The sequence below is a fragment of the Chlamydotis macqueenii genome, chromosome 1 (assembly GCF_036417535.1).
Source record: "Chlamydotis macqueenii isolate bChlMac1 chromosome 1, bChlMac1.mat, whole genome shotgun sequence".
In the NCBI taxonomy this organism is placed as follows: Eukaryota; Metazoa; Chordata; class Aves; order Otidiformes; family Otididae; genus Chlamydotis; species Chlamydotis macqueenii.
Window position 1 is genome coordinate 183,633,976 of NC_141556.1, and position 14,694 is coordinate 183,648,669.

The following is a 14,694-nucleotide window of genomic DNA, read 5'->3' on the forward strand; positions in this document are numbered from 1 at the left end:
ATTTGCAAGTTAGAGGAAGAAAGTTTCCACTTGAACTGGAGCATCATCAGGCTGTAGCTGGTCAAAATCCTTCTGAAACCATCATTAGTCTCCTTCCTAAGATTACGAGTTCTCTGGGGAGTATCTTGCTGTATAAAAATTTTTACAAAAGTCAGGTTCAATTTCAGTGTAAGTAAACTTGCATTATTAAGGACCACAGAGTAGAGGCAAAATTAAAGATAATATCTTCCTCAGAGGATGTCCAAGAGTAACTGAAGGAAGGGAGCACAAATACTCTTTTTTTCCAGCCAACTCCAAATTACACAGATGGTTCCTTCTCACCGAGGATGAACTCAGCATCAGGACAAAGCTACTTCAGACGTTCTCATTACATTTTGTTTCTGCTGCTGCTATGCTTGCTCCTCAGGCGCTTACAGAACACCTCCTTGTTGTACAGCCATCCCATGGCGTCCCTTAGAGACACGACTGCGAGCATTACAAAGGTCTGCATTTTTCCTTGCATGGCTGCTTATAGCCAGTCTCTGAACATTTCTCATATACACTGAACCACCTTGTACTAATAGAAGCGCTGTTTATTTTAGGCTTTTGGTTTTAGTTCTGCATTTTCCATTTCCTTTATCCATTTAACAGTGAGCTAGTGAATTTATGTCTTTAAAAGGACAGTACACAGAGGCTTACATCTCACCCTATATTGCTCATTATGCGTTATGCTGACAGCAATGTTGGCATGAAAGGAAGCTCCTCACCAAGTCTGAAGTCTTCATTTTCCTAATGTTTAAGATAGTACTGGCTATTGCTCTTTGTCCTCCCCGATAACAAACTGATTCCTCTAGAACGAAGCAACATTGAAGAGCCACTGAAACAACTAGCACAGTGATTTCGGTGATCATGACAGCTATATTTCAATGATGAAAGGGTTGTCAGAGCATCCCATCTTCAGAATTACCAAACTCAATCTTCTGCTTTCAATTCAATATTCAGTTTCATCTGGCAGTCCATTTGACACTGAAGAACCAAAAGAAAAGGATTTTCTGCATGATTTCAAGATGACCACTAGTCTTTTCTGTCTAGCTGCTCTTGCAACATTTATTCTTTAGGTACAGAATAACTGATTACAGCAGGTTGACTGACTTGCTTCACGCTACTCCCTTTATTCTTGGGCAAGATGAGCCTGAAAATTATTACTTTTATCATTTCTATTTTATTTGTGGTATATAGTACCAAACAGAATCAACTTTGTATCATGGAAAAGGCAAACCTATGTGCAAGACTAGCAAGCTGGCCTTGTACAAAACTGTGCTGTCAGATGTGCTGCCTCCTTCCAGATTGGAACAAATGAAGCCCACGCTGACTGTGCAGTGCTCCATTCTCTTCCTTCTCATCACTATCCATGGAGAGCGGATTACATTAAGCAGCTACTCTGTTCTTTCATTATCAGCGAGCCTTCTTTCCTTTTCCCCAGAGACCTTATGCAGTTACATAATCTCCCTTAATATTTTCCAAGAAACTTAAAAAGAATTCCAATTTTTCAGCCCTCCTCTTTTACTTAAAAAACGTTAATAGTTTCCTTTCTAGGCTGAAATTACAGCTGCCTTCTATTTTGCAAGGAAAACAACATAAACTACACATTACGTATGTTCTGCATTATGATACCAAAGTTAAACAAACGCATCATGAAAAATAAAACTGCAAAACCCAACTAATGACACATGCTCAGCACCTGATTTCACATGTTCTTTTTTGTAAGAGTATTAACCTTACAGAATTGGCAAGAAACTGGATAGCTAAGTAGATTGGCAACAGTACACCGAGCCTTTCACCTGGAGTGTATCAGCTCAAGTTTAGTCCGGCTCCCTCTAGGAACTGAAAATATGTTTTCTTTCACAGGCTGGTGATGAAATAAAATGGTAATGGCTATCTGGTTCAAAGAAAATGAGAGACTACATTCCAGAAAAAGAGAGTCATCAGCATGAGCAGTATTTCCTTTTACTGTTAAGATAGGAATAAGCTTGAATCAAAAAAACAACCAAGGGTACTTTCATTTGCTAAAATGAAATTAACCTAAGAGATGCTCATTTTAGGCCAGCTAATGGAAAGACAACATAAAGAAAATTCTAAATCAAACGTACTTTCCAGGACCTTTAAGTCTTCAGCTTTCACATGTAAGGATATAACACATAACCTCCGTTTATGCTCTGCATGATGGTGGAAGCCAGACGTGTGCATGCAGAGGAGGCATGAGGATGCGTGCGTAGACCGCCCTTTTTCAGCTCATAAATCCACATCCAGGTGCCTGTCGTCCTTATCTGCCAGCACAGGACCATAAGCACACACTTTTTTTTGATGCATCTATAACCACAGCAGCCTGGGCTGTGATCTCAGCAGATTTCACTGCTATGCAAGGGTCACACCTCCAAGGAAAACTCTCAATAAACTAAGTGGATCACTTATTCGGTAAATGCAACTCTTTCTTCTGAGTCAGTGTTGAAGTAATGCCAACATGTACTGTAAGTCATCAGAAGAGATTAATCCATGGATCTTTGCCACCAAAATACAGGCCTCTGCCACTGCAGAATGAGAGGGAACTGCTTCACTCGGTAGAAAATAGCAAGCTCTTATTCTATATGCAGAGGAGCCACTGAATTAGGATATAACACAATTTCACAGAATGTCAGACCAGTAAAATATTAGGAAGCAATCTGCTACTTTCAGATGAAACAAACTTATTTGTCATCGCTGAAACTCTTCCTGACTCTTCTCATAAGGGCACGAGTGGCAGCACTGGTTCTAAGAGTGCACTCTCGTTCTGGTTATTGCATTCCACCTCCCTCAATTCACCCCATGCCTTAATCAGCTACTTCTATTGCATTTCTTCTTTGCTTCCCTGTCAAAATGCCTCCTAACAGGTATGGGTAAGTCTAAACAGAGTTGTAAAAAATACTGTTAAACTCTCACTATATTCTAACCCAGGCAGAACTGCTATATCCTAATGCATTTTTACGCTGTATGTAGGGCACAGATCCCTTTAAAATCTACATAAAGCCAACCTGCCATACCAAAATAGTTGTATGTTATCCACTCTGGCCATGGAGGGACTGCTCCTCATCATGTATTGATGAGATCCAGTATACCAAACCCCACATCCTGAATTCTAACACTATGTTAAAAGTACCTGTATAAAAATGCATTTAACTTAACTCTAAAAATATCTCAAAAATCTATTAACAGAAACAAATTGTAATTAAGATTGTTGTTGACCTAGCTTCTTCCTGCAAAGGCGACAGAATAATAATCTTATATTTACACAGTATCTTTCAGTCTAAATGATTCCATTCAACAAGTCTGATGTTACACACACTTAGACCTTCAGGCGTTACTAACACACACAAGTAATCCTAAGTAAACCAATCTACCCAGTTTCATTACCAGCAACTACTGAGTTTGATCTACTCAGTGGTATGGGTTCTTTTTATCTACCTTATCCATCCATCAGCACATTATCCACCCATCAAGAAACTGTCTCTCTAACATCAGCAATGCATTGGCAACAACTTCAGTCTTAATCCTTATGTTCTGCCTAAAAAAAAAAAACAAAACACAGAAAACCCTTCCTCCAGCTTCATTCAACCTCTTCTCAGACCTCTATCACCAACATTATCAACCAGCCCCTAGAGACAAACTCCAGCAAGGGCTGAGTCTGGCTTACTTGTCAGAGTGTTTGTTTTTAAGCAGTCACCTGGGGTGTACTGGGAGCCTACTGGTTTTTAACAGACCAATTTTTTCCATCTTATTCTGCACACAGAAAACACAGAGGAAACCTAAATCTGTCTTCTACAATTTCAAAACATGTATTTCTTGCACCATCAAGTACTTAAACCAAAGGTCAGTCTCACCAACCAGCTCTGCCCCAGATCAGCTTTCACTTGCGTGTGGTACTCCTGCAAGATCACTGTTTTCATCATTATCACGCAAGGAAGGGCTATTCTGAATCACTTGTTTTTACCTCGTGGTTACCAAAATAGGCCTCGTCTAAACAGTTGGCTGTCAGGTAACCACAAAGCATGGCAGAGGGAAATCCACCTCCTCCTCTGCAATTGGCATGACTCTTGGAAAACATTCCCTGACGGTATCAGTCTGCACAAGGATTTTTTTTCTGAATACTTGCTTTGAGTAAAATGAATTGCAAGAAACCAGCATAATAACATAATTCCAGGCAAGGATTCCTTGAGAAAACTGCCACTACACCTTGAACTTGCATCTTCCTTGGCTGAGTTTTCTCCCAGTCTGAATAGATGAGGGAGCAACGCACCTTGGGAAAGGTCATCTGTATGTCTCGGCCTCTTCCAGAAAACATGCCACCAATGGCAGTAGTCACCAGGCCTTGCAATGCACACAGACCAGCCAGATCACAGGAGACAGCTGTTACGAGCCCAGGGCATCTGACAGGGGGGACAGGAAGGAAGCAGTAGTACCTACTGTCCATCATTGCTACCTGATGGCAGTAAGCCTCCTTAGATGATCAAACAAAATGCTGTAGAAACTGTCAACAAAAAGAAAGTTGTCACCTCTGTGCCCTATACTATCCTGGGATGCTCATTGTTTTCAAAAGGGAAAACAAACAAATGAGTACACCAGAGCTGTTTACTCAAAAATCTACCATAGCTGATCCACCACCCCAGCACTGACTCAACCTGAGCCCATATGATGACCCTGTTCCGAGTCATGCATTCATAAAAGCACAAAACCCAGCTGTCCTGGTACTGGAAACCTCTTGGCCAAAGTATGAAAATTCCAGTTTGAGAAGAATCAAGTCAAGGATGGTTGGCCCAGTATCTGACCTAGTTTCTCCTGTAACCTTCAGCTAAAACTAGAATGAAACAGAGACATGAAAAAGGGCTTTTAGATCTTGTACTCCATCTCCTTGAAAATGCAGAATTGCCTCCTCCAGTACATTTGCTAGTGACTTGCTTACTCTTATTTTAAACATCCACAGAGGGGTGGAGGGGCTCTCGCTAGATATGGATTAACGTAGATTCCAATACATTTTCCTGTCATTAAGTTTTTGCCCAGAGTTCATCTTAAACTTTTATTTCCTTGATTTCTCCATTTATTTCTAGGTATTCTCTCACATAATCCACCAAAAAAAATCTAATTCCTTTGATGACAATACACTTCAAATATCCAAATGTAGTTAACCTATCTCCCCATATTCAGTGCCAGCCTAGAAATATGTCTATTTTTAATAGTTCCCATCATCTACTTCCTCCAGACCCTCAGGTATTTTGTTTCTCTTTTCTAAGCTTCATTCAAATTGTAAATATCTTCCTGTTGATAAAATGTTCAGAGTTTTCAGATGTGTTCACAGCAGATTCTTATAAAAAGGGAATTCCCACCTCTTTGTTCGCGGACATGGTACCTTTTTCTTGTCAGCTCAACCACGAACCGTGCTGTTCTGTAATCAAGTCACTCTGCAGACTCATGTATTAATTCCTGCTGGGTCTTAATTCTAGATCCCTTCCAGCACCACTATTACCCGCCAGTACGTTCCCAATTTGAGACCCCTGTGAACTTGCTTTTTCTCCCAATTTGTTCCCTTCACTCTACTATCCTGTAGGAATTCTCTTTAAGTTCTGTTTACTCAAAAGCAAAGATGTTAGTTTCAAAGGCTATAGGTTTTGCTCGAGGCCCCTGTTCAACAAAGCATTTAATTACATGCCTAACTTTAACCACATCCTTAAATCCAGCTGATCTCGGCAAGCAGAGATGAGCTTAAGCATACATTAAAAAAAAAAAAAAAAAAAAGCTTGGCATGTAAGTCAGTGCTTTGCTGAACTAAATCTTCAGTTTCTGTAATCACTTGGATGGTTTATTTTCCATATTTGGAAAGAATTGACAGCTTGGTGCTTTTATGTTACAGAATTTAAAAATGAAGCTTCAAGAAAGCCCAAAACTGACATCGTACTTTGTTCCTTTCTTAAAATAAGAATAGGAAATAAATACCTAAGTAAATATGCAACTGTACAGTAATAATTAAGTCCATAGGATCTAAACATGCAGTAACTCACTTTACATTCTCGTTACTGCAGTTCCCTCTTGAAAAAAAAAGAAGTCCTGTGAAAATTTTGAACAAGCACGTGTATCTCAGGAAGATATGCAGCACTAGATATGCAGCTAGTGGTAGCTCACTAACCGCTACCATCACTGCACAGTTGAACGGAGAGAACAAAGCTGTCCATTTCTTAATTAATCTCTACCAAATGCCTTTAAATGCAGTGGACTTCACTCACTGTTCCACAATGATAGATTTTTAGAGGAGAGAAGGGGGAAGAAGGCACTAGTCTTTGGTTTTGGTTATGGCTTGACTATTTCCATCAGTCACCAACCCACATGACAGCAGATATAAGATTTTACATTCATCACCAGCAACGAATGCAGTTGGCGTAATGGGAATTTTGTGGAGAGTATTTAAAATCACTTCCAAATGTCTTCCATTGTTTACAAGCAGAATACTTCACGACCTTTCTCTCCCCCTTGTTTTTTGTTTGTACTTTTTGTTTTCTTCGCTTGCCTTCATTCTGCTGCCTGGTAAACACAGGCAGAGGCTAAGCGGGGACTGCAATTAGGCAGCCATACCAAGCTTAATCTGTGGACTACCTAATTGTAAGATTCGAGGTTTGGGAGGATTGCCATCTGAGAAAGAAACGGCGAAGAAAAATTGGAAAATGACTACTTCCTCTCAATCCATAAAGCCTTCCAAAATTCAATTAACATGTTCTAAACTAAACCATCCACAAATGCTATGGCACCAAAATGTGTGATTTCAAATATAGACAAGAAAGTAGCTGCTCATTGATATTTATCAGAATTGTAAGATTCTCTGACCATTCCACTTCCACACCTTTTACTGAAGTGGCATCTGTTTTAACAGTTTTGTACCTCAGTACCTGAGATGAACCAGAAAAATACCTATAGGCAATATAAATAAATTGTACATGACTGTATATTGGATCTGTTAAATAACTCTGTGAACCCCAAAGTCATTCAGAGAACGCCATTCCCGCGCCTAGCACAAATACTGTTTTTTAATAATGCATACATGATTAAGTTCGCTGTCTTCCCGACAGCAAATTTTTCTTGCGAGCTTACAGTTTCCCAGATGGAAATAATACCTTCACGGTCGCAGATTCACTAGTGCAACCAATAGAAAAACTACCACTGTGTTTACTTACAGTGCGACCACTGAAAATACCGCTGGATAGCAAAGACTTACAGGTGAAACTCTGTGAACAACTTTTTGCCACTTTCTCCTATGAGGGAAGGAAAGGTGGCAGGAAGAGGCAAAAGCATAGAACCTCCTCTGCTACATTGTACACACAACTACTCATCTGTGCTTACTCACCGCCTTTCCCCCCTTCAGCTCAGCATCTCCAGCAGCTTTCCAAGCACCAACACCTGCTGGAAGGCTGAAACCCGACAGGCAGCAAGCACAGATAGCGGGTTAGATCCACAGCTTGCACTAATGGATTTTTTCAGATAGATGGCGGTGCATAAAGTGCATCCGAGATTGGTCCAGGGTCGAGATGCCATTTCAATGCTCAGGCAGTTCAACTCAGGGAATTACTGCATTATCAAAAGCACTTTTAGAAAGATCACAGCTCAGGACCCGATCCTGCCACACTGTGATAGCTGTAGCTCTTTTGAAGGGGTGAACTGGGTGCCAAGAACGTAAACATGGCAAAGCAGCACCGAGGATTTTACTTCCCATTCCTGTGAGTGGCTATGATTTTTCTTTCAATACATTCCAACCAATGCAGTTTTAAAACACAAAGCTAAAGGATGACTAACAAGACAAAGTCCGAAGAGAGATATGGTATACTGGATAAAGGAAATTATAAATCTGATTTTCAAGGGTCTGTCATAGCATAGATTTAGAAACAGTCCAGCAATAAGAACAGGGTATTTCAAATCACTCTCACTGGCAAAAATTCTACAGCCACTACTTAATTTTGTGCCCTTTTCATTCTAACAGACATTGTTATTAAGCTAAGAGAGCAGAGTGAAATTTTAACGATTTACTCGCATTTAGCCCAGCAAATCCTCTCCTCACAAAAGGGAAAACATTGACAAAGCAGCTGAAACAAAGCAGGAGCAAATCTTACAGCACAATTAGTAGTTCTGTACCTACTACTCGGAGGCTTCAACATTTAGCTATCCTGATGTGGAAGCATCCACCATCGTTTTGTTTTCTGTTCGCAGTAGGGGGTTGCTAGGAAACAAAATACTATTGTCTGCTTTCATGATCTATTGCCTGGTTTGCCTGGCAATAGAGTCTTCTAAATCTATTACCGGATTATTTTATATTTTACAGAGAGATTAAGACTAACATTAAAACACACGCACACAGAAACAGTAAAAAATGCCTCAATGTTTAGGGAAAAGGATCTGTATATTCCAGGTTGGGGAAGACAAACTATCCTGACAAAAACGAACTTAATCAATCTGCTGATATTTATATACACACACACACACACGTGTATCAGCATTCCTTGACTGTATCTATAGTTTTGCCGACTCGTCAAAGACTCTCTTGCTTCTGAGGATATGAAACGTTCTCTTACTACTCAAGAGCTACTGTACGCTGCAAGTTCTGTAAATACCACATGCTGCAGAACGCCCGGTGCGGGCGAGCACACATGCCAGAGTCATTTTTGTTCTTGATTTCAGCTCAGGGTTGTTTCAGTGCCTTAATTTCTTTATGTAATCAGGGTTTTTTGCACATTTGGACAGAGAGAAGAGTTGGAGACAATTCCCTACTCTCCTCCTCCCCCTCCCCCCTTTAGTTGTAATATAAATAAATAAATAAATAGATAAATAAATAAATAAATAAATCAAAGCATCAGGAAAATATTTTAAATTGAAAGCCACATTAGCAAATTTCATGCATTTTTACAGTGGCAAGTCTTTGTAAAGTGAGGGAATAAAAGATTATTAAACCAGACAAATGTGGGTGCCTATCAAGGCATCCCCACAACACAACACGAGACCTCAACAGCAGAAACCAATCATACTTAAAAGCTGAGAGACAGATGAAGAGAGTTTGGCACACAAAGCCATAGAGAAAAAGGTTTTAAGTAAAACCTGCAGAGTAGTTATTATTCTTTTATGTATATCTACAATTTCACACCATGCACAACATGCACTATTTCAAAGTCCTTTCAACTTATTTATTAATGTCTATGCATTTTATCATTCCATTTTAAATTTGAGGAAAAAATAAATGAATGAGGTACACTGCAAAGGACATCAAAGCTTTTGACACATTACAGCAGAACTTCCAGTGATTGGGAAAAAAAAAAAAAAAAGTAAGAACACGCAACATAGAAAACACACAATTCATGGGAAGGATCTGAGAGTTTCTTGTCCCTCCTGCCCAGAGATGGATTTATTCAGCCTCTAAGCTTCCTTCCAGAAATCAGGAGCCCTCACCAAAACCACATTTAGAATTAAAGAGCAGGAGAGTAAAATGCCAGGCAGCTTTTTCCACCGGAGACAACAGCAAGCTACTTCTCGACCAAAGCAACGAGAGATGGACACGATCCAGAACCAATCCCACTCCTCCTCGCCAGGGTAGGACACGGCTATGCCCGCGACAATAACATTGCCAGTGACAAAAAAAAAATATATTAAAAAAATAAAAAAAAATTTTAAAAAGGGGTGCCCGGCCGTTCCCCTGTCCCTCACCGGTCGCACAATGAGATCCTGTCACCTCAGAGCTTCGCTGAAATGCGTTTTAAAGCGGAATGGGGAGAAAGAGGAGGAGAGGGGTGGGACGGTCACCTCCCGAGCTGCCACCAAAAACTGTTCCGCGAACTGCAGGGGGGCCGCCGGGCTCCTCGCAGCCGCAGCCACCTCACTCTCGGGGGCAGAGGCGGGTTTGCGAGAGGGAAGGGGACCCCGCGGTCCCACCCCGCCCGCCCACGCGTGTGCCCCGCGGGAGGCTGCCCGGCGTAGCGGGGGCACGGCGGCGGCGGGAGCCCCGTCCTTCCCGCCGCTGCAGCGGCAACTGCAATTAAAAATAATTTTTTTAAAAAAAAAGGAAGAAGAAAAAAAAACATAAATAAATAAATAAATAGCCCGCTAGCGGGAACGAGAAGGTAAAAACCCACCCTGAACAGGCGGACCCCACGCAACAAGAACCGGGCTCCCAGGAGAGCAAACTTTCCCACTCACCGGGGAGAGCCCCGGCGCCCCGGGGTGCGGCGGGCAGAGGCGGGGGCGGCGCACGGCCCCCCCGCGCCGTGGGGAACGGAGCCGCAACCGGAGCCGGGGCTGCGGCGGGGCCGGGGCAGCTCGCCTCGCCCTCCTCTCGCCGCCCTCCCTTCCCTCCCCGTCCCTCCGCAGCGTCTCCCCGGGCCTCCCCTCGCCGGGAGCCGCCCGGGGCGAGCTGCCACCGCGGGACCGCCGTACCTACCGGCTGCCGGTGCGGGGCCGCGGGAGCCGCCGCCGCCCCCCCACACTCCCTCTTTCGGCGGCTGTGCCGGGCCGGGCGGCGCTGCAGCGGGCGGACGACGCCCCGCGGCGGCGGGGAACGCGGGGCCGGGCGGCGCGGGGAGGCTGGGGGGGGGTGCGGGGCCGCGGTGCACGGGCAGCGCCGCGCCTCGGTCTGTGCGTGTGAGTGTGCGTGTGTGCGAGTGAGCGTGTGTGCCGGGGAGGGATGCTGCAAGGGACCGAGGGAAAATTCTCCCCTCCTAGCAAAGCCGCCGACAAATGGCGAGGCAGGTGTGCAGGGGAGGCAAGGCTCCCGGAGGAGTAGGAGGAGGAGGAGGAGGAGGGAGAAAGGAAGGAAGGAAGGAAGGGGGAAGGGGGAGAGGGGCGGTGAGGGGGGCGGGGAACGCACAGCCCGGCGGCGGGAGGACGGTTGCGGCCCCCGGGGCGGGGGGAACGGACGCCCCGCAAACCAGGAGAGCTCCAGAGCATCCTGCCGCACGTTGTCCCCGAGGCCTCCCCTCGAAGACACCCGGCCGCTGTCCACAGCACTCCGGGAAGGTTTGGGAGCTACATCCCACCCGGTGGGGATTGCTGCTTCCTCTGGAAATCCTCCTGCGAGAAGTAGTTGCATGTCCTGTCTGCAGAGGCTCACACCTCCCTGTTAGCCATGGCTTAAAACCAGCACCCCTTGCTACAGGATCTAATTTTTTTTTTTTTTGGCTTATTCATCTCCCAGGGAGGAGAAAACCCTCAAGTGTGGCAAGAGCACCTGAGTTCACCTTTCCTCCGCGCAGCTATGGGGCAGGTGGCCAAGGACATCCCTTCCCAGGACAAGGTGCAGGGCCCCAGGGGGGCTGGGGGCAACAAGTGCTTCCCCAAAGCCAAGGGCTTCTCCTAGAGATGCCACTGAACACCTCGTCTGAGCAGAGAATTACCGAAGAATTTGTCGCTCCATCTCGGCTCCCAAGCAGAAGGTGCTTGCCAGTCTGAACTCTTCCTGCTATTTGAATGGGAAAAGCCTGTTCTTCTCCTGGCCTGAATTACCATGCAGGGCCGCTGTAAGAGATGGTTGTGATTTAGTGCCAGAGAAAGCCTTTGTGTGCCCATTCATAATACGTTTCAGCACACTTCTAGGTGACGATTAGTTGGTAAGTGAAAAGTGGCTGTGGCTGAAAGGTGGAAACTAACATCAGATATTAAATATTGCGCACGGCAGCTATGATTTCTAGTGGTAGGATGAAAATCTGAGACAAAAATCACCTGCCTGTCTTTTTCCACACTACTTCTTTCACCAAAGCGGTACTGAATTACATCCACAGGTATTGGGCTAATTATGTATGCTCACCAGCCCACTGGTTTGGGTTTACCAGCAAGCACACTTACGCAAAAGAAGCAATTCCCACATCACTGGGCTCATCTGATTTAAACAATACTGGCTTGTGTTGCCTCTGCGTGTAGCTTTTTTTCCTTGGCTGGCAGGGTTAGTGTCACAGCTTCCGTTTAAGAAGTGACAGCAAATAATACTGACACAAATTATCCCGGGCAATACAAGGACACACGTGTGGAAGGCGAAACACAGAAGTTAATGCACTGATTTAGGAAAGTGTTAACTACTTCTGCTGAGGAGCAGGAGACACTCTTGGCCCGGCAGTGCAGATGTGGATTACTTATTTCCTCACCGGTTCTTACTTTGGTTTTTAGTGGCAATACACTGAATAAATGAAAAATTGCTGGAGGCATTTCTGATAGATGTAACCCTGATGAAAGTAAGATGTAATTATAACTTAGGAATCCTCTTCTATATTATTTACAGTAAAACACATCTTTTCAGTTTTTTAAAGCACAGGCCCTAAGCCTGTTCATTCTTAAGCAAGCACCTTTTAAAAAGCACACAGAAAACTTGCGGGGAAGTTCATGCACAACTCATACCTCACCTCTAGTGTAAATCAGCTTGTGAAATCAAGAACTAGTTAAAAACATCCCAGAAACTCCAGTGTCTGAATAGATTTCTTAAGGTTGTTGTCTTTATCTGTGTTAAATTTACTTCTTCATCTCTTTCTCCTAACACTGAATGCAACTGTAATCAGAAACACACAACAACAAACACAACACAGACATTTTAAACACACTTCTCTTGACTGTTGTGGAAGCCTTGGTTGATATAAAACAAAGGTAAAAGGAAATACCTCTGCCGATATTGGTCTATAACGTAACTGACTGAAGAGTGAAAACATTGGATAAGGTTATTTATTATGGCAATTTAGGGTTGTCCCCTCTTCCCCTCCCACAGAACTGCCTGGACAAGTTCGCACACACAAACACGCATGCACGAATCTGCAGAAGGTGGTGTTACCTTCTTCACGTGATTTTCACTAACACTTTCAGAATTTATTTGTTATTTGTAGGCTGGTACAGCACCAGGTTCCAGCGAAGACCTCACTTTGTTGCATTCTGAATAGCTCTTGGGAAGTTGCTGGCTTGACTCTGAAGACTTTACAGTCTAATTTTTTAATAACTGAAGGATTTTTTTTTTTAAATTTAAAAAGGGACTGGTTTTAGCTGTCGCATAAGCATGCATTATATCCCAAGACTTCAACTGGAGCTGCACAGACATCTCTGAGAGCACAATTAGGTCCTCTGGACCTTTTAAAGCTTCAAAAATAGTCATGTGTAATTCCTTCTTCTGTGGATCCTGCAAGCTTTAAGAGAATTTTTGAAAGCTGTAAATTCCTATTTATCCACTAAGAGGCTCACAGGCAATCTTCCCTTAATGGAAATAGAACTGTAAAGCCGAAACATTAATATACACAATATGATACATTATGCAGGGATAGACTCGTCGGAGCCAACGAGAGGGCACGGCGGCCGTGCCGCTACAGAGCAAGAGCCAAGCGGGTTCGCTCTGCTTACTCGGCTTCCTGCACACGGGTTTCGCTATCTGATTTATATTAGCACTGTACGGTTCTCTCTTAAATAAAAAAAAAAAGAAAAACCATCTGACCTTTGAATCCCTCATCTGCATTGGCTGGCAGCCCATATTGGCGAATCGGAGGGCACAGTTTGGTCTAAATACGAGACAGCTATTCTTCAATAACCGCACTGTTAATATGCAAATCTTCATCCTCCATCGATTGTAATCTCCTGCCTCTGATTGGCTTCAGTGATGAAAAAAAATCAGGTTATTCGTTAGCAAGCAAAATACGCTCTTCAGGTTCCCCCTTAAGATGAAGCGTTATAAAGCCTTGAGCATGTACATGCTAGAGACAAACAACAACAAAGGAAGACAAAAAGAAGCCAAGAAAATGGGATTAGAAATATGATAAAAGGGGAAATTCTGTGTTTAACAATTCTCCTGATTCCCTTTCTTCTTCCTGGCTTTCTCTCGGGAGCTTTGCCAGTGACTGTAGATGGGCCATTTTTGTTCATTTCTTTTTCAACCTTTGCCTTCCACAAACAAGGGTGTGCTCGAGTTCACAGCAGAAGACTTGAATTTGTACTGAGCATATAATTTCTGTACTGGAAGACAAGCATGTTTCTATCTTCATGGGTCAGTTTTGCTGACCTGCAAAGAGAATGCTAGGAAGAAATATATCAATATGTATTGATAAATATCTTGATATCAAAAAGGTAGACAAAGCAACTGAGCAAGAAGCAATCTGTGGTTCAGCCCTTTAAAAACCATTGCAAAAAATGACCACCAATATCAGCACCATTATTGGCGTATTCTTCACGAGAAGCCAGACTTAGCTAACCACTGAACTTAGCAGGACCTTTTCTGCAAGATATGAGCTGATGGGAATGCTCACGCTAACTCAACTGGCAAGAAAAACATTTAATTTTCTATCAAAGTCTAATATGGTAAACAAGAGTAAGATGTGTTCTCCACTACATGGTATACAAATTAAATAGTTCTATCAACTCTGGTAGTGTTAAATTCTGAGGAACCTTTGCACAGCTGGGTTGGGTTTGGGGATCTCCAGAGTGGATGTGCAGCCACATTGTTCTTCCCTCCTTGGCTTTATTTTGTAAATTTTCCTTCATTCTTGCAATTCACTTTTTTCCTGAAATATAACACCTGACAAGCTGCATTGTCTTCACTCCTGTACAGACGTGGCCATCTCTCCTCCTTCCCTCTCTGAAGTGGCAGATGAGATCAAGCTAGTCATTTCTTAGATCTATGTACCTGGGCTGAAATCATGGTCCCTC

General features: G+C 43.3%; 1 protein-coding gene across 3 annotated transcripts in view; it reads right to left on the minus strand.

The window, feature by feature from the left end:
* Positions 1-10,776, minus strand: part of ENOX1 (ecto-NOX disulfide-thiol exchanger 1) — a 371,002-nt gene extending 360,226 nt beyond the window's left edge. For 2 of the 3 annotated variants that reach the window (XM_086741768.1, XM_086741750.1), the window contains exon 1: positions 10,472-10,776. The gene's annotated coding sequence lies outside the window, so the exon portion shown is untranslated. Of the gene's footprint in view, positions 1-10,230; positions 10,348-10,471 lie in introns of those variants that run through there. The other variant, XM_086741760.1, reaches the window with a different exon arrangement.
* Between the last annotated feature and the right edge of the window lie 3,918 nt (positions 10,777-14,694).